The sequence below is a fragment of the Triticum urartu genome, chromosome 4 (genome assembly GCF_003073215.2).
Source record: "Triticum urartu cultivar G1812 chromosome 4, Tu2.1, whole genome shotgun sequence".
In the NCBI taxonomy this organism is placed as follows: domain Eukaryota; kingdom Viridiplantae; phylum Streptophyta; class Magnoliopsida; order Poales; family Poaceae; genus Triticum; species Triticum urartu.
Genome location: NC_053025.1, coordinates 269,983,156 through 270,004,708, shown reverse-complemented (window position 1 = coordinate 270,004,708; position 21,553 = coordinate 269,983,156).

The window sequence follows — 21,553 nt, the reverse complement described above, 5'->3', positions numbered from 1 at the left end:
GCCGGTTGACTTGTTTGGGGTAGTGCGCAGACTCCATAGAACGGCCGGCAACTCATCGAGCCAACAGCCGGCCGAATGTTCCAGTGGTATGACCAGTCGGGGCTTGATGCCGGAAAGGATGAGGCCGTTGGCTCGCTCGACTTGGCCGTTTGACTGCGGGTGGGCAACGGACGCTAAGTCCAACCGGATGCCCTGCGTCGCGCAGAAACGTGCCAATGCTCCCATGGCGAAATTCGTGCCGTTGTCGGTGATGATGCTATGTGGCATGCCGTAGCGAGTTGTTATATCTGTGATGAATGTTACGGCAGTCGGCCCATTCAGCTTCTTGATCGGCTTTGCCTCAATCCATTTGGTGAATTTGTCCACGGCGACGAGCAGATGTGTCATGCCGCCGCGCGCCGTCTTGAATGGGCCCACCATGTCCAGTCCCCAAACGGCGAAGGGTCAAGTGAGGGGAATGGTCTTGAGTGCCGAAGCCGGCATGTGTTGCTTGGAGCTGAAGACTTGGCACCCTTTGCAATGTTTAACTAACTCCTTGGCGTCACCCAAAGTAGTCGGCCAAAAGAACCAATGGCGGAAAGCTTTGGCGACGAGTGATCTTGAGGCCGCATGGTGGCCGCATTCTCCTTGGTGGATGTCTCTGAGGATTGCAATGCCCTTCTCTTGCTCGACGCATCGCTGGAAGGCTCCAGTGACACTGCGCCTGATGAGCTCTCTGTTGATGATTGTGTATACTCCGGCTCGGCGTTGGACTTGTCTTGCCTCTGTTTCGTCAGCTGGCAGATCTTGGTTTATCAGGAAGTTGAGGATGGACTGAGCCCATGATGGAGCTGCGACTTCTTCTATTGCCAACACGGCTACTGCGACTAAGGTGGGCGGGCTGGGTGGTGAAATGCTGGAGTCCCCGGGCCGACTACCGCAGTCCCCGAGCCAGGTGTAGCAGTCCCCGGGTCGGGCATAACTACGGAAGTCCCCGAGCCGCCTACTGACGTCCCCGGGCCGACTATCGAAGTCCCTGGGTCACCTGCTTGGTTCTTCGAGCCGGACCCGGCCGCGTCAGGGTCAGGCGACACGAAGATGGAATCGGACTCTGGAGACGGCTTGAGGAGGCGTTGCAGAGAGACACCGGTTGGTATTTCCTGCCGAGTGGAGCCTATTCGAGCCAGGGTATCAGCTGGTTCGTTGTCGGCTCGCGGCACGTGGAGGAACTCGCATCCTTCAAAGTACCCACTGATCTGCTGAACAAGGAAGCGGTAGCTTGCCATATTTGTGTCCTTGGCGTCCCAGTCACCGGATGATTGCCGGACTACCAAGTCCGAGTCGCCGTAACATAGGATCCGGCGTATGCTGAGCTCTTTGGCAAGCCGGAGCCCGTGTATGAGTGCCTCGTACTCGGCCACGTTGTTGGAGGTGGCAAAGTGAATTTGCAACGTGTATCTGAGCTTGTCGCCTTTGGGAGAGGTGAGGATGACGCCGGCTCCCAAGCCGGTGTGCATCTTGGACCCGTCGAAGTGCATGCGCCAATGAGTGGAGTCGGGAGCTGGCGGTAGGTACTGGGTCTCGGCCCAGTCGACGAGGAAGTTGGCCAATGCTTGGGACTTGATGGCGGTGCGAGGCTGGTAGAAGATCGTGTAGGGGGCCAGCTCGATGGCCCATTTCACCACCCGGCCGGATGCATCCCGGCTGCCTATGATCTCGGCAAGCGGGGCGGTGCATAGGACCGTGATGGGGGGCTCTTGGAAGTAGGGCTTCAGCTTCTTGGCGGCGAAGTACACGCCATAGCACATCTTCATATCATGGAAGCATCATCACTTCATATCATGGAAGCATCATCACTTCCAAGTTCTGGGACTCTTTCCAGAATGCCATGGGCACCAACATTCGTTTCGGCACGACTTTCCATCCTCAAACAAGTGGCCAAGTCGAGAGAATCAATCAAATCCTCTAAGACATGCTTAGAGATTGTGTCATCTCTTTTGGTATGAAGTGGGACGATTGCCTCCCATATGCCGAGTTCTCCTACAACAACAGCTACCAAGCACGTTCGGGCAAGGCCCCATTTGAAATTCTATATGGTAGAAAGTGCAGTACTCCTCTCAATAAGTTCGAGACATGTGAACGCCAACTTCTTCACAACGACTGGATCACAGAAGCTGAAGAACTGTGTAAAGTCATCCTTGAAAATCTCAAAGCCGCGCAATCGCGCCAGAAGAGTTACTATGATAGCAAGCATCGTGAATTGGCTTTTGAGATCGGAGACCATGTCTATATCCACTTCTCTCCAATGAAAGGCCTCAACACTTCGGTATCAAAGGGAAGCTTGCCCCAAGATATGTGGGTCCTTTCAAGATCATGGGCAAAAGAGACGACCTTGCCTATCAACCTGAGCTCCCTTCTAACTTCTCAAATGTGCACGATGTGTTTCACATGTCACAACTTCACAAGTGCTTCAAGATGCCCGAGCGCACTACAACTTTGAGGAGATTGACCTCCAAGAAGACTTGTCTTATCATGAGCATCCTGTTGCCATTCTTGAATAAACCATGCACAAAACTCACAACAAGTCGATCAAATTCCTCAAAGTTAAGTGGTCTCACCATTCCGACCGAGAAGCTACCTGGGAGCGTGAGGATGACCTCCGTTCCGAATATCGGAAGTTCTTTTAGTCCTAGATCCTGGGACGAGATCCTCTTGTAGTGGAGGAGAGTTGTAACACTCCAGTTGTAAAACTTCCATATTTGGCAATGTATCCAACCTTGTCATGATCAATCCCAAGTGGTTTCTTCCTTGTTGGCTTTGTTTCATATTGCATTTTATTATCTTTTCTTGTCATATATCTGTTTGCCATTAATTGTTGCATCATGGCCTCATCATATGTTGCATTGTGCTTGGTGTCATCTTGCATTCTCTTCCGCATCATGTGCATTGTCTGTTTCATGCATGTTATATTATTGCTTGACCCATGTGTGATCAATGCATGACCACATCCTTGCACCACCTCTCCCCTCCTTATCTTTCTTTTATTTGGCAAGTGCCATTTTCCCTCCTCCATTATTGTCCAACTTTTCCCCAAAATTCTAGCACCATGCCAAAAACCACTCTGCCAAATTTCATCTCTTTTGAAGTTGTTTTGGTTAGGTTCAAAAATGGCACAAGTTTGAATTTTATTCAAACTTGTTTTATTTTTCTACCTCTAAAATAGTCCAAACCAATTTTATCAAATAGTACGTAATCCCAGGAGCTTGATAGTATTTTTATATCTCTCAAACCCCTCGCTTTGTCCCTGGCCTTTTCCGTTTTTCATTTTCTGTCTCGAGAAAAGAAAGGAAAAGAAAGCAGCAGCAGCATCCTACCTGAGCCTTGCTACCTCTTTTAGCACTGCGTTGGTTTTCCCCGAAGAGGAAGGGATGATGCAGCAAAGTAGCGTAAGTATTTCCCTTAGTTTTTGAGAACCAAGGTATCAATCTAGTAGGAGGTTACGCGCGAGTCCCTCGTACCTGCACAAAACAAATAAATCCTCGCAACCAACGCAAATAGGGTTGTAAATCCCTATAGGGCCACTTACGAGAGTGAGATCTGATAGATATGATAAGATAATATTTTTTGTATTTTTATGATAAAGATGCAAAGAAAAATAAAGGCAAAGTAAATAGCAAAGTAAATAACTAGGTAGTAGGAGATTGATATGATAAAGATAGACCCGGGGGCCATAGGTTTCACTAGTGGCTTCTCTCAAGAGCATAAGTATTCTACGGTGGGTGAACAAATTACTGTTGAGCAATTGACAGAATTGAGCATAGTTATGAGAATATCTAGGTATGATCATGTATATAGGCATCACGTCCGAGACAAGTAGACTGACTCCTGCCTGCATCTACTACTATTACTCCACTCATCGACCGCTATCCAGCATGCATCTAGAGTATTAAGTTAAAACAGAGTAACGCCTTAAGCAAGATGACATGATGTAGAGGGATAGAGTCATGCAATATGCAAAAAACCCCATCTTGTTATCCTCGATGGAAACAATACAATACGTGCCTTGCTGCCCTTAGTATCATCGGGAAAGGACACCGCAAGATTGAACCCAAAGCTAAGCACTTCTCCCATTGCAAGAAAGATCAATCTAGTAGGCCAAACCAAACTGATAATTCAAAGAGACTTGCAAAGATAACCCATCATACATAAGCGAATTCAGAGAAGATTCAAATATTATTCATAGATAGACTTGATCATAAACCCACAATTCATCGATCTCAACAAACACACCGCAAAAAGAAGATTACATCGAATAGATCTCCACAAGAGAGGGGGAGAACATTGTATTGAGATCCGAAAAGAGAGAAGAAGCCATTTAGCTACTAACTATGGACCCGTAGGTCAGAAGGAAACACCTCACACTTCATCGGAGAGGCTATGGTGTTGATGTAGAAGCCCTCCGTGATCGATGCCCCCTCCGGCGAAGCTCCGGAACAGGCACCAAGATGGGATCTCGTGGATACAGAAAGTTACGGAGGTGGAATTACGGTTTTGGCTCCTGTTTTGATCGTTTGGGGGTACATGGATATATATAGGATGAAGAAGTACGTCGATGGAGCAACAGGGGGCCCACAAGGGTGGAGGGCGCGCCTGGGGGGGCAGGCGCGCCCCCTTACCTCGTGGCCTCCTGTTAGTTGGCTTGACTTAGGGTCTAAGTCTCTTGGGTTGTATTAAGTGAGAAAATCATGTTCCCGAAGGTTTCATTCCGTTTGGACTCCGTTTGATATTCCTTTTCTTCAAAACCCTAAAACAGGCAAAAAATAGCAATTCGGGGTTGGGCCTCCGGTTAATAGGTTAGTCCTAAAAATAATATAAAAGTGGATAATAAAGCCCAATAATGTCCAAAACATTAGGTAATATAGCATGGAGCAATCAAAAATTATAGATACATTGGAGACGTATCAAGCATCCCCAAGCTTAATTCCTGCTCCTCCTCGAGTAGGTAAATGATAAAAACAGAATTTTTGATGCGGAGTGCTACTTGGCATAATTTTTATGTAATTTTCTTAATTGTGGTATGAATATTCAAATCCGAAAGATTCAATACAAAAGTTTATGCCGACATGGAAAATAATAATACTTCAAGCATACTAACAAAGCAATTATGTCTTCTCAACATAACATGGCTGAAGAAAGTTATCCCTACAAAACCATATAGTCTGGCTATGCTCTATCTTCACCACAAAAAATATTTAAATCATGCACAACCCCGATGACAAGCCAAGCAATTGTTTCATACTTTTGACATTCTCAAAACTTTTAAATCTTCACGCAATACATAAACTAGGCACTATAGGTGGAATAGAGTGGTGGTTGTGGAGAAGACAAAAGGGGAAGATAGTCTCACATAAACTAGGCATATCAACGGGCTATGGAGATGCCCATCAATAGATATCAATGTGAGTGAGTAGGGATTTCCATGCAACGGATGCACTAGAGCTATAAGTATATGAAAGCTCAAAAAGAAACTAAGTGGGTGTGCATCCAACTTGCTTGCTCATGAAGACCTAGGGCAATTTTGAGGAAGCCCATCATTGGAATATACAAGCCAAGTTCTATAATGAAAAATTCCCACTAGTATATGAAAGTGATAACATGAGAGACTCCCTACTATGAAGATCATGGTGCTACTTTGAAGCACAAGTGTGGTAAAAGGATAGTAACATTGTCCCTTCTCTCATTTTTTATTTTTTTATTTTTTTATTTGGGCCTTTTATATTTTTTATGGCCTCTTTTATTTCTTTTTTTTCCTCCGGAGTCTCATCCTGACTTGTGGGGGAATCATAGTCTCCATCATCCTTTCCTCACTTGGGACAATGCTCTAATAATGATGATCATCACACTTTTATTTTTCTTACAACACAATAGTTAACAAGATATGACTCTATATGAATGCCTCCAGCGGTGTACCGTGATATGCAATGATGCATGAGTGACAAGTATGAAAGAATTATGAACGGTGGCTTTGCCACAAATACTATGTCAACTACATGATCATGCTAAGCAATATGACAATGATGGAGTGTGTCATAAACGGAACGGTGGAAGGTTGCATGGCAATATATCTCGTAATGTTTACGGATATTCCATAATAGGTAGGTATGGTGTCTGTTTTGAGGAAGGTATATGGTGGGTGTATGATACCGGCGAAAGGTGCGCGGTATTAGAGAGGCTAGCAAGGGTGGAAGGGTGAGAGTGCGTATAATCCATGGACTCAACATTAGTCATAAAGAACTCATATACTTATTGCAAAAATCTAAAAGTTATCAAAGCAAAGTTTTACACGCATGCTCCTAGGGGGATAGATTGGTAGGAAAAGACCATCGCTCGTCCCCGACCGCCACTCATAAGGAGGACAATCAATAAATAAATGATGCTCCGACTTAATCACATAACGGTTCACCATATGTGCATGCTACGGGAATCACAAGCTTCAACACAAGTATTTCTCAAATTCACAACTACTCAACTAGCATGACTTTAATATCACCATCTCCATATCTCAAAACAATTATCAAGTATCAAACTTATCATAGTATTCAACACACTCATAAGAAAGTTTTATTATTAATCTTGCATACCAAGCATATTAGGATTTTAAGCAAATTACCATGCTATTAAGACTCTCAAAATAATCTAATTGAAGCATGAGAGACCAATAGTTTCTATAAAACAAATCCACCACCCTACTCTAAAATATATAAGTGAAGTACTAGAGCAAAATTATATAACTCAAAAGATATAAGCGAAGCACATAGAGTATTCCAACAAATTCCAAATCATGTATGGCTCTCTCAAAATGTGTGTACAGCAAGTATGATTGTGGTAACCTAACAAGCAAAGACTCAAATCATACAAGACGCTCCAAGCAAAACACATATCATGTGGCGAATAAAAATATAGCTCCAAGCAAAGTTACCGATAGAAGTAGATGAAAGAGGGGATGCCTTCTGGGGCATCCCCAAGCTTTGGCTTTAGGTGTCCTTAGATTATCTTGGGTGTGCCATGGGCATCCCCAAGCTTAGGCTCTTTCTACTCCTTGTTCCATAATCCATCAAATCTTTACCCAAAACTTGAAAACTTCACAACACAAAACTTAAAGTAGAAAATCTCGTGAGCTCCGTTAGCGAAAGAAAACAAAAGACCACTTCAAGGTACTGTAATGAAATCATTCTTTATTTATATGGGTGTTATACCTACTGTATTCCAACTTCTCTATGGTTTATAAGCTAATTTACTAGCCATAGATTCATCAAAATAAGTAAACAACACACGCAAAACAGAATCTGTCAAAAACAGAACAGTCTGTAGTAATCTGATGCTAGCTCAATATATGGAACCCCAAAAATTCTAAAATAAACATCTGGACGTGAAGAATATATCTGTTAATCATCTGCAAAAAGAATTAACTAAATATCACTTTCCAAATAAAAATGGCAGCAGTTCTCGTGAGCGCTAAAGTTTCTGTTTTTTATAGCAAGTTCAACAAGACTTTCCCCAAGTCTTCCCAACGGTTCTATTTGGCACAAACACTAATTAAACACAAAAAACACAACCAAAACAGAGGCTAAATAATTTATTTATTACTAAGAAGAAGAAAAAAGCTAGGAATAAAAAATAAATTTGGTTTCCTTCCCAACAAGCGCTATCGTTTAACGCCCCTAGCTAGGCATAACAAGCAAGAATAGATCTAGGTATTGCCATCTTTGGTAGGCAATCCATAAGTGGCTCTCATAATAGATTCATAAGGTAATTTAATTTTATTTCTAGGAAAGTGTTCCATGCCTTTCCTTAATGTAAATTGGAATCTAATATTTCATTCCTTCATATCAATAATTGCACCAATCGTTCGAAGGAAAGGTCTACCAAGAATAATACGACATGAAGGATTGCAATCTATGTCAAGAACAATAAAATCTACAGGCACATAATTCCTATTTGCAACAATAAGAACATCATTAATTCTTCCCATAGGTTTCTTAATAGTGGAATCCGCAAGGTGCAAGTTTAGAGAGCAATCATCAAAATCACTGAAACCTAACAAATCACGCAAAGTCTTTGGAATCGTGGAAACACTAGCACCCAAATCACATAAAGCATAGAATTCATGATCTTTAATTTTAATTTTAATAGTTGGTTCCCACTCATCATAAAGTTTTCTAGGGATAGAAACTTCCAATTCAAGTTTTTCTTCATAAGATTTCATCAAGGCATCAACGATATGTTTAGTAAACGCTTTATTTTGACTATAAGCATGAGGAGAATTTAGCACGGATTGCAACAAGGAAATACAATCAATCAAAGAGCAATTTTCATAGTTAAATTCCTTGAAATTCATAATAGCAACATCTATGGTTTTAATTTCTTCAATCCCACTTTTATCAAATTTAGCATCAAGATCAAAAGATTCAAAATTCTTGGAACGCCTTCTAGGTAAAGGTGGATCCTATTCAGTCCCATAATTATCAAAATTCATACTTCAAAACAAAGATTTAATAGGGGACACATCAATAACTTTTAGGTCTTCATCATTATTTTCATAGGAACTAGAAGAAAACGCTTTTATAAAGGCATCTTTCTTAGCACGCATACTAGCGGTTCTTTCTTTGCATTCATCAATGGAAATTCACATGTCTTTGAGAGACTCATTGATATCATGCTTAGGTGGAATAGATCTAAGTTTCAAAGAATCAACATCAAGAGCAATTATATCAATGTTCCTAGCCAAATCATCAATCTTAAGCAATTTTTCTTCAATGATAGCATTAAAATTCTTTTGCGAGGTAATAATTATTTAATATTAGATTCAAAATCAGAGGGCATCTTATTATAATTTCCATAAGAATTGTTGTAGGAATTACCATAATTATTAGAGGGATTACTAGGATAAGGCCTAGGATTGAAATTTCCTCTATACGCATTATTAATAAAATTGTTCCTGCCAACAAAATTCACATCGATAGATTCATTATTATTCTCAATCAAAGTAGAAAATGGCATGTCATTAGGATCAGAAGAAACACTCTTATTAGCAAATAATTTCATAAGTTCATCCATCTTTCCACTCAAAACATTAATTTCTTCTCCTCAGGTGAGAATAATTTCATAAGTTCATAAGTTCATGCACCTTTTTATTAGTAGATCTTTCAGTATGACAGTGAGCATAATTAACCATAATATTATCTAGGAGTTTAGTAGCTTCTCCTCAGGTGATTTCCATAAAAGTGCCTCCCGTGGACGAATCCAAAAGATTTCTAGAAGCAAAATTCAATCCGGCATAAACATTTTGTATAATCATCCACAAATTTAAACCATGAGTAGGACAATTACGTATCATTAATTTCATTCTCTCCCATGCTTGTGCAACATGTTCATGATAAAGTTGCTTAAAGTTCATAATATCGTTTCTAAGAGAAATGATTTTAGCGGGAGGAAAATACTTAGAGATAAAAGCATCTTTGCACTTGTTCCATGAATCAATACTATTTTTAGGCAAAGACGAAAACCAACCTTTAGCACAATCTCTAAGCGAAAAAAGGAAATAGCTTCAATTTAACAATATCATTATCCACATCTTTATTCTTTTGCATGTCACACAAATCAACGAAGCTATTTAGATGGGTAGCGGCATCTTCACTAGGAAGGTCGGAGAACGGATCTTTCATGACAAGATTCAGCAAAGCAGTATTAATTTCACAAGATTCAACATCGGTAAGAGGAGCAATCGGAGTGCTAATAAAATCATTGTTGTTGGTTTTGGTGAAGTCACACAATTTAGTATTATCTTGACCATCGCGACAAACAAGCAAACTAACACACAAGCAAACAAAAAGCAAGCGGAAAAAAGGCAAATAGAGAAAGAGAGGGAGGATAGAGAGAGAGAGAGAGGGCGAATAAAACGGCAAGGGTGAATTGGGGGGGAGAGGAAAACAAGAGGAAAATGACAAATAATGTAATCCAGGAGATAAGGGTATGTGGTGGGTACTTGGTATGTTGACTTTTGCGTAGACCTCTCCGGCAATGGTGCCAGAAATCCTTCTTGCTATCTCTTTTAGCACTGCGTTGGTTTTCCCCAAAGAGGAAGGGATGATGCAGCAAAGTAGCATAAGTATTTCCCCCAGTTTTTGAGAACCAAGGTATCAATCCAGTAGGAGGCTACACGTGAGTCCCTCGTACCTGCACAAAACAAATAAATCCTCGCAACCAACACAAATAGGGGTTGTCAATCCCTATAGGGCCACTTACGAGAGTGAGATCTGATAGATATGATAAGATAATATTTTTGGAATTTTTATGATAAAGATGCAAAGAAAAATAGAGGCAAAGTAAATAACTAAGTAGTAGGAGATTGATATGATAAAGATAGACCCAGGGGCCATAGGTTTCACTAGTGGATTATCTCGAGAGCATAAGTATTCTACGGTGGGTGAACAAATTACTGTTGAGAAATTGACAGAATTGAGCATAGTTATGAGAATATCTAGGTATGATCATGTATATAGGCATCACGTCCGAGACAAGTAGACTGACTCCTGCCTGCATCTACTACTATTACTCCACTCATCGACCGCTATCCAACATGCATCTAGAGTATTAAGTTAAAATAGAGTAACGCCTTAAGCAAGATGGCATGATGTAGAGGGATATACTCATGCAATATGAAGAAAACCCCATGTTGTTATCCTCGATGGAAACAATACAATACGTGCCTTGCTGCCCTTACTGTCACCGGGAAAGGACACCGCAAGATTGAACCCAAAGCTAAGCACTTCTCCCATTGCAAGAAAGATCAATCTAGTAGGCCAAACCAAACTGATAATTCGAAGAGACTTGCAAAGATAACCAATCATACATAAAAGAATTCAGAGAAGATTCAAATATTATTCATAGATAGACTTGATCATAAACCCACAATTCATCGGTCTCAACAAACACACCGCAAAAAGAAGATTACATCGAATAGATCTCCACAAGAGAGGGGGAGAACATTGTATTGAGATCCAAAAAGAGAGAAGAAGCCATCTAGCTACTAACTATGGACCCGTAGGTCTGAAGTAAACTACTCACACTTCATCAGAGAGGCTATGTTGTTGATGTAGAAACCCTCTGTGATCGATGCCCCCTCCGGCGGAGCTCCGGAACAGGCCCCAAGATGGGATCTCATGGATACAGAAAGTTACGGCAGTGGAATTAAGGTTTTGGCTCCTATTCTGATCGGTTGGGGGTACGTGGATATATATAGGAGGAAGAAGTATGTCGGTGGAGCGACAGGGGGCCCACGAGGGTGGAGGGCGCGCTTGGGGGGTAGGCGCCCCCCCTACCTCATGGCCTCCTGTTAGTTGGCTTGACGTAGGGTCCAAGTCTCCTGAGTTGTATTCGGTGAGAAAATCACGTTCCCAAAGGTTTCATTCTGTTTGGACTCCGTTTGACATTCCTTTTCTTCGAAACCCTAAAACAGGCAAAAACAACAATTCTGGGCTGGGCCTCCGGTTAAGAGGTTAGTCCCAAAAACAATATAAAAGTGGATAATAAAGCCCAATAATATCCAAAACAGTAGATACTATAGCATGGAGCAATCAAAATTGTAGATACGTTGGAGACGTATCAAGCCTCAGCCTCCAGGCCGGCCCAGCAGCATATCCAGCCCCTGCCCACTCAGCCTGCCTGCACCTCCCCCTCTGCCTTTTCTAACCCAGGCGCGAAAGCACCCCCGTTAGTGCGCGCCCACATGGCCAAGGCGGCCCCACTAGTCAGCGACCGCGCGAGCACCCCGCACCCACCTTTCTTCCACCTTGGTCCCATGCGAGAGCGCGCACATGGCCTAGGGCAAGCTCACGCGAGCTCACCCCGCTTGCTCGGCCCGTCTATAAGGCGTCCCTCCTTGCCCTACCGAACCCCTAGGGTTTCCATCTTCCTCCTCCCAGCCACCTGGTGTGCTCCGGCCACAAGATCTGCCACCTGCACCCCATTCCGAGCGAGTCCAGGAGCTCGAGCTCGTCGTCACCGAGCACCATGCCGTTCTCAGCCCCGCAGGTTGTGTCTGCCACCTTCCACGATGTCGACTACGTCCACTATGTTGTCTACATGGAGCCGGAACGCGTCGCTGTGATGTCTTCTTCTTCTTCATCGTCTCCGGCCGCCACCATGTTTGGCCGCTTCCGTCGCCGTCTCCGTCCACCTCCCGACCAACAGAGCTTTCCTCCGAGCTCCGAGTGAGCACATGCGTCCCCCATCCCTTTTTACCCTTCGATAGATCGTTCCGTCGTCTTTTACCTCGAGCACCCGCGCGCACCACCGTCGGACCTCATCACGGACGAGTGCTCCGTCCCCCGTAGATCGCTTGCGCTTGTCCATCTTATTTGCCTCGACGCGTAGGCTAGATCCGTGCCCGCTGCCGCTTTCTTAACACCGTGGCTCGTTGTGTTTGAGCTCGCCGCCGCCGTCTCTGGACCTCGTCACCGGCAGCGTTTCCATCGCCGTTGGGCGTGGTGCGTACCAAGCGTGAGAGCGGGTTCCTCTCGCGCTTCCCTCTAGCCACTCCGCCATTTCACCAACCCACCGTAGCCTTCTCTGGTGACCTCCAGTGTCGTGTCACGCTCGTCGCCGGCAGAGCTCTGCTGGGTTGTTTCAAAACCAACACCTCCCCTCTCTGTCGAGCACACCCGCATAGAGAAATGGCTCAAGCCACGCTGCTCCATGCAGGCGACCCAGGTTCGATCCCCCGCAGGCGTAGTAAACCCCCCCTTTTTATTTTCATTGGCACAACGACTGACAGACAGGGCCCACCTATCATAGACACGACCAACCAGCGCCAAGCTGGCAGCCTCTCTCCTGTTTCCTTCTTTCTCTTTTATTTCAGATTCAGCCTATATGCCTTTTCTGGCATATAGCATCTTTCCAATTCGGGCAAGTCCAGTTCTAGACGTTTCCAAATTTGGAAATTGCCATTTCTGTATATTCCATTATAGGTAGGTTATGTTTTGCATATTTGTGATGATTTCTCTGCATTAACCTAGACATATTATATATGTTTTTGGGGTAGAAAAATCCCACCAGTCCAGTGGTGGCATTAGTTTTTGCATTTGAGTAAGTCCCTGAACATGTCATTTTACATCATGTTGCTGTTTTGTCATTTTTTTGTGAACAAATACAAATAGGCTATGTGGTTGTTTTGCACATGGATAGCTTCATTTTCATGTCTACTTCATGCTAGATTTTATTTCATGTCATTTAGTGCACTATGATGAGTGCCACAAGCTTGCAAAGTTGCTATCATGAATCTGTTGCTGCCATGCATAAATTTCCTCTCTGAAATCTGTCATATCATTTGCCATGGTTGCATTGGTGCTATCATCAATTTTGTAGATCTTCGGGACAAGTTCAGTAAGGTAGTTTTATTAAGTGCATTTAGTAATATCATGCCATGATCTTGTGTACTGTAATATATTCCTGTAGCATATAGTTTACTATGCATAAACCTTGCAACCTGATGATGTTTTTTCATGATCAATGAATATCTGATATGTCTGTTAAACTGTTAACTTTTCCATTTTTGCCATGCTGGTTTAGACCTGTTCTAGGGGTTTCTAGCAGTAGCTCAGTGTTCATGATTTGTAGAGCTTCACCTTTACTTCACTGCCATGTATTCTGTTTTCACGTTTGGGTGCTTTAGCATATTTAAACTTTTCATCTAAGTTGCCATGCAACTATTTTCAACATATTGAATTGTATCTTGTTTTGCTCGTCATTTGCAAATCGTGCATCCATTTCCAGTGATCTTCATATCGTTTTCATTCGAAATCTCCCAACCTATCCAGAAGCATGCTTGGTTTGCCAAGTTGATGCTAAGATCATCTTTCCCCTTCCAGAGAACCCATATAATTTGCACATCATATCTTGCATCATATGCCATGTCTCGCATCATGTTTCTTGCACATTGCACCATGATTGATTGTTGTTCCGTTGCTTCTATTCTTGCTTTGGGTAGAGCTGGGAAAGGTGCTCGTGAACGAGGAACCTGTCGATTATGTTTACGAGGAGCAAGCTTTCCACAACCCCGAGATTGCAGGCAAGATGATCATTACCCCCGATATCACTTCTATCTTTGCTTGCTAGTTGTTCGTTCTATCGCTATGTCGTGCTACCTAACACTTGTTATCAAGCCTCCCTTATTGCCATGTCAAGCCTCTAACCCTCCTTCCTAGCAAACAGTTGTTTGGCCATGTTACCGCTTTTTCTCAGCCCCTCTTATAGCGTTGCTAGTTGAAGGTGTAGTGCAGGTTGGTCCATGTTGGTTCATGGATATGTTGGTATATCACAATATCCCTTATTTAATTCATGCATCTATATACTTGGTAAAGGGTGGAAGGCTTGGCCTTTTGCTTGGTGTTTTGTTCCACTCTCGTTGCCATAGTTTCCGTCATACTTGTGTTATGTTCCTTGAGTTTTGCGTCCCTAATATGGTGAGGGTTTATGGGCCCCTCTTGACAGTTCGCTTTGAATAAAAATCTTCCAGCAAGGCCCAACATTGGTTTTAGCATTTGCCTAATAACAACTAATATATGCATAGGGAGTAATTAACCCGACGACTCTTAATCAACCCCCCCTGGGCCAGTGATCCTCACGAGTGTTTGTCTAAATCAGGGCCACTTGCGGTGCCACCCCTTTACCTGGGGTTTTCGGTTGCCGTACGTAGTGTTCATCCGATCGTGGCCTGAGACGAGATACACACGGCTACTATCAGGGTGTCAGCACGTCGGGTGGTCTTCCTGGACTTGTTTTACCATTGTCAAAATGTCTTGTGCACCGGGATTCCTAGTCTGATCGGAGGGTCCCGCGATGGAGGATTGACTCCACGGATCGTGAGCTTGTCATGGGATAAGTTCGGACACCCCTGCAGGGTTTAAACTTTTGAGAGCCGTGCCTGCGGTTATGTGGCAGATGGGAGTTTTTAATATCTGTTTGTAGTGAACTTGAAATCAGACTCAATTAAAATACACCAACCGCATGTGTAACCGTGATGGTCTCTTTTCGACGAGGTTCGGGAAGAGAACATGGTGGGGTTATGCTTGAACTTAAGTAGTTTAGGATCACTTCTTGATCATTAGTGTGCGACCGTTGCGTAGTTTCTCATCTTATTCTTATATTCGTAAGCTAGCCAACATACAATGCTTAGTGCTTGCTGCAACTCCACCATATACCCATACTTTTCCTATGAGCTTAAACAGTCTTGCTATCGCGGGTTTTGAGATTGTTGAGTCCTCGTGGCTCACCAGATACTACAATATAGTTGTAGGTATAGAGGAACCAGATGCAGGTGATGCCACTGAAATTAAATGGATCTCAATGAGGACCATGGTCGTCACTATGTTTCCTTCCCGGATGATCAGTAGTGGTGCCCAGTAGGGTCGATCGGGACTTAGCATGGGTGGTTGTCTTTTATTCGTTTTCATTTCATCCGTAGCCGGACTTTGTGTTCATCTTGAATGATTGTATAACTTTATTATATTGTGTGAAATTATGGCGATTGTAAGCCAAAGCTCATATTCTATCTATTCATTACATGAGATGAGCAAAGACACAACCACTCTTGCGACCATACCAATATGCGCTTATACCCCCAGTCATGACTCGACACATATGGAGTATAGTTGCATAGTGGGTGTTATAGGACTACAACTAATTCAAATTGGAATTTCATCAGAAGTTTTATCCTATGCATCTAGTTCACCGTGATCGGAATTATAAATATAATTTTTGGCCTCATGAAGGAGAAAGTATTGCTCAAGTTTGGGGCAGGCTTAAGTTAATGTTATATTCATGCCACAATCATGAGCTCTTAAGAGAAATTGTTGTTCAGAATTTTTATGCTCGGATTTCTCGTAATGACCAATCCATGCTCAATATTGTACTAGTTCTTTTATGAAGAAGACTATTGAATTCAAATGGGATTTATTCGAAAGAATTAAATGCAATCTAAATATTGGGAGCTCGATGAAGTTAAGGAGTTAGGTATAAACCTTAAGTTTGATTTTGTTAAATCTTTTATGGATACTTATGCTTTTCGTGAATTTAGCACTAAATATGTACTTGACTATGAGATAGTAGCTTGTTTCTATGAATCATTTTCTACTCATGTTGATCTCCCTAACAAGAAGTGGTTTAAATATAATCCTCCCATTGAAGTAAAATTAGTAGAACCTATCAAAGCTGAAGAGGAAACTATTACTTATAACGTTGATCTAGTTGTTCCTATGGTTTATATTGAGAAACCAGCTTTTCCTGTTAGAGTAAAGAAACATGCTAAAGCTTCAGCTACACCCCTGAACAAATTAAAGTTGAACCTAGTATTGCTATGGTTAAATATCTCTTGGTCGAGATGGGCATGTTATTTATTTCTGTGATGAACCTGCTAGAATTGCTAAACCCGATGATAAAGATGAACATAGACCTATTTTTGGCATGCCTATTGTCTATGTTAAAATAGGGGATCATTGTTATCAGGGCTTATGTGAGTGCAATCCCATTTACTTTATATCAAAAAATTATGAATGTTATTGCACCTTCTGAAATAGAAGATATTGATGTTACTATGAAGCTTGCTAATAGAGATACTATCTCACCAATTGGGATTATTAGAGATGTTGAAGTCTTGTGTGGGAAAAGAAAATACCCTACTACCTTTCTATTTCTTGGTTCCCCACAAGATGATTTTTGTCGCATTGTATTTGGTAGACCTTTCTTGGACACTGTTAATGCTAAGATAGATCATAAGAACGTGTTGGTGCAACAAACCCTGGGTCCATTGCCCAGACTATGCATAGGCGCAAGAACAAGATTTCAGCACCAAGATCAAATCAGAGCACGATAACTCAGTTCTTTGAAGGATCAAAGTGCAGATCGAGAAGGCAAAGACTATCCAAAGAGGCAAGATACAACGGAAGAACCTCCCTTGACGGGCAACCGAACCTGGCGAGGATGGGATAACTGCTGGAAGCAAGCCCCCAAATCATCCCAGCAGGCCTGCCAGGGCTTACGGAGGCAAACTGCTCCATCGCTCCACCTCACAAGCGACACAAGTCATCGATCATTGCGGTGTCAAGCCGCAAAGTGACTAAGTGGTTGTTGTTCGCCACATGGCAACCACTTCCTACGGAAATACCTCCAAGCGACACCCGTCCTGAGGCGTGTATAGCAAGCAGGTGCGAAGCTGGCAAAACAACCCGACAGGGCCTGCCAGGCAAGCCGTGATGTGACATTGAGGTGCTCATTTAATGCGCTCTGTTAGCCTGCAGAGTTAGGTATAATTGCAATCGTTGAAAGGATTTGGACCCCCTCACACTCATACGCGCGTTGCTCCTCTCGCCCCGAGGCAACCTTGCCGGGCAAGAGCGCTGCCCTTCTCCACCATTTTCCACCATCAATCAACCAAAGTAGGAGTTGGGTTTTACGCCTCGCGGCGGCTGAACTTGGGTAAAACTGCCCGCGTGATCTCTGTCGTGTTGCGCTAAGCTTCTATGCACTTTCTGCAACGTGCCTATCCCCCCGCCGAACCAAAAGGGGCTCTTGGTCCCTTAGGTGGTCGTGGTTTCCCACGACATCTTTGGCGCGCCAGGTAGGGGGGTCACTTTCATGAACCCGAGAGCATGAGCAGCGCATCATCTTCACCGCCTTTTTCATCATCGAAGGCTCCATGGACTATGGCGCCCAAGAAGAACTCATGTGCCACAGCTCACCCATCCACTTTGAAGGCCCTGCTGCCCGCGGCCACCGACACCGCAGGGAATGTGGAGCCGTGTGAGGACGTGGGCGCTGCGGGGGACGTGTTCGACGCAGGCGGTGTTGTCACCACCTCCCTCACGGCTGAAGCAAGTGCGGGAGGTATCGGAGAACGACACCATCGCTAACATCCCGGCGACCATGCTCTGCGAGGTACGAGCAGAGAGATTATTCCTTCTGTCCCTCCTAGCCTGGCCAAGAGGCATAGTCGTGGTGATGACGTTCGTTCCAAGGCGAATCGAAACCCTACGGCTACCCCCTCCGTGGGTGCGGTCGCAGGACATGCACCACCCCCGGGAGCAAACTGGCCCAGCCGATGCTCCGAACGGAGTTGTTGGCCCCCGCGCGCCATCACCTCATCACCCCGCCATTCCGGCGATTGGGTCCTGATGACGGGATCCCGGCGCAGCCAGTGCAGGCACCGTCAAGAGCCGAGCGTTGCTGCGGTCTACATCATCATCCCCGGTGCCAAGCATAGTTTGGAAGCTATGGCATGGGCCCAACTGCTACTGAGGTTTCCGCCGGCAGCTGACCAGATGGACGATTGGAGAGCCACCATTCAGAGTCTGATTGGCGTTGACAAGGCTAGGGGCTCACTGCGAGCTATCCCACCACGGTATAACACCCACAATGCGGCTATATCTCCCACGTGTCGGGGCACGACTTAGAGGCATAGCCGCATGGTAGGATTGTCGCAAGAGGGGTAATCTTCACACAATCCCATGTATTGAATAAGAAAGGGATAAAGAGTTGTCTTACAATCGCCACTTCACACCAATACAAATTAAACATAGATCATCCAAAATACAATCAAGGTCCGACTATGGGACCAAGATAAAAGAAGACAACCCCAAATGCTAGATCCCCAATCGTCCCTACTGGGCACCACTACTGATCAACCGGAAAAGACATAAAACAACGGCCATGATCTTCATCGAGCTCCCACTTGAGCTCGGTTGCGTCACCTGCACGGGTCTCATCATCACCTGCAACTCTTTGGAAGTATCCGTGAGTCACAAGGACTCAGCAATCTCACACCCGCGAGATCAAGACTATTTAAGCTTATGGGTAGGATAAGGTAAAGAGGTGGAGCTACAGCTAACATACGGAAATAAGAGCGAAAAGAGAAGCAACGCAACGGTCGAGAAGATAGAAGTGATCCTGAAACTACTTACATTCAAACATAACTACAAAACCGTGTTCACTTCTCGGACTCCGCTGAGAAGAGAACATCACGGCTACACACGCGGTTGATGCATTTTACTTAAGTCAAGTGTTAAGTCCTCTACAACCAGAGATTAACAAATTCCCATCTGCCACATAACCGCGGGCATGGCTTTCGAAAGTTCAAACCCTGCAGGGGTGTCCCAACTTAGCCCATCACAAGCTCTCACGGTCAACGAAGGATATTCCTTCTCCCAAGAAGACCCGATCACCCTTGGAATCCCGGTTACAAGACATTTATACAATGGTAAAACAAGACCAGCAAGACCGCGTGGATGTGTCGATAAATCACGATAGGAGCTGCACATATCTCGTTCTCAGGGCACACCGGATGGGCAAGACGTCGGGATGGCATAGACCCTGGTTTCCCAGGGGGCGCCAGACATCGCCTAGTCCGGACCAACACTTAGGGAAGCACTGGCCCGGGGGGTTTAAAATAAATATGACCCTCGGGAGCACGACTCCCAAGGGAAAAGTATAGGTGGTGATGAGGAAAATGATAAAACCAAGGTTGGGCCTTGCTGGAGGAGTTTTATTCAAGGCGAACTGTCAAGGGGTTCCCATAACACCCAACCGCGTATGGAACGCAAAATCAAGGAACATAACACCGGTATGATGGAAACTAGGGCAGCAAGAGTGGAACAAAACACCAGGCATAAGGCCGAGCCTTCCACCCTTTACCAAGTATATAGATGCATTAATTAAATAAGAGATATTGTGATATCCCAACATATCCATGTTCCAACATGGAACAAACTTCAACTTCACCTACAACTAGCAATGCTATAAGAGGGGCTGAGCAAAAGCAGTAACATAGCCAAACAACGGTTTGCTAGGAAAAGTTGGGTTAGAGCCTTGACATGGCAATATAGGAGGCATGATATAGCAAGTGGTAGGTAGCGCGACATAGCAATAGAGAGAACAACTAGCAAGCGAAGATAGAAGTGATTTCGAGGGTATGATCATCTTGCGTGAGATCACGTAAGGAAGAAGAACGTGTCCATGAAGAAGACAAACGGACGTAGTCGAATGAATCCTCACAACTCCAGAACGAAACCGAAGCTAACGAGAGAAGCAACCCGGAAAGAAGCAAGGAACATGGTAAACAACCATCACATAAATATGGCATGATGCACAACCAAGTATGATGGAAGTCCGGTTTAATGAGGCATGGCATGACAAAGTGCCACAAACAATACTACAAATTAAGTGTAGCTCAATATGCAACGAGTGCATATTGACGAAACACCACATGACTTATTTAGTTCTCTCTCGGTTATGTACCCATCAATATTAAATGTTCTTAAACATGGCAAGGGGTGCAGCATATGAAAACTACCTATCTAGGCAAGTGTAAATGAGGCCGGAACAACAACAACAATTCCGAAAAATCCTCATGTGCATAATATGAATTTGGTATTGTTCTTCCCTAAACCATATTTTAGAGTTGTGAAACATGCGAAGCAAGTACACCATGTTAAACTAGTCATTTTTCTACCCCATTTACATATAAAGTTTATCAAATTTGGAGCTAAGGTTATTTAGTTATGAAATAAACCATTTTAACATGGCATTAAAGAAAACATCAAGTTTAACATATCAACCATGCATGAAAGTTGGATATTGTGAAACTAGATGAAATTTTAGTCAAGTTGCGTATATAAAACATTTTAAATCGATGCCCGGTTCAAGAGTTATTAAATGCATGAAGTTGGGGGTTTTTCTATAAAACTGTAAAACTTGGGATATTAGCCAAATTCGCAGCGCGGTGAAAAATACTACGGGATGCATCTCAAGAAGGCTTGGTTTCTCATGAGAGGGCTTAGCCCACGCAGTAGAGAAGAGAAAGGCCAGCAGGGGAGCGGCTGGGTCCTGTGGTTGGGCTAGGTGTAGCGGCGCAGCTGGGCCGAAATGCTGGACTCGCTCGAGTCCACGCGGGCGCGCTGGACAAGCGGAAGCAGAGGAGCAGTCAATGCGGGGTTGTCCCTCTAGATGCAGGCGGCAGCTAGATGAACCTGAGGACGCGAAGGATCCGGCGACGGAGAGGCCAGAGAGACTGGGGCTCGACGGATCCGGAGGCAGGCGACGTCGGGCGTGGTCGACGGCGAGCTCATGTGTCGGGATGTCCATGGCGGTAGGGGACTTGGCGCGGCGTGAAGAAAAACGAGGACCCCCAGTTCAGGTGAATCAGAGCCAGCGGCTTGGCGCAGCTGCAGACGACGCCGGTGACGGGGAAACGGGCGGAGGTGCGGGAAACGACGAAGAGGAGGTCGGTTCGGGGCGATGCAGCCAAGGGCGCGGCGGTTGTGTCGGCTGCAGCTACCGCTCATTGTAGAGGAGAAGTGGCGCGGCGAGGGACTTGCAGCGGCGGTGGAGTGCTAGCAACGGGTAGTGGGAGGCGGATCTGGTGGAGCTCAACTTCGGCGAGCTACTGCTCCTTGTCGGCCGGACGGAGACGGGTCGAGGGCAGCTGCGCTCCTGCTTGAACGGGGTGATATAGACAGAGATGTTA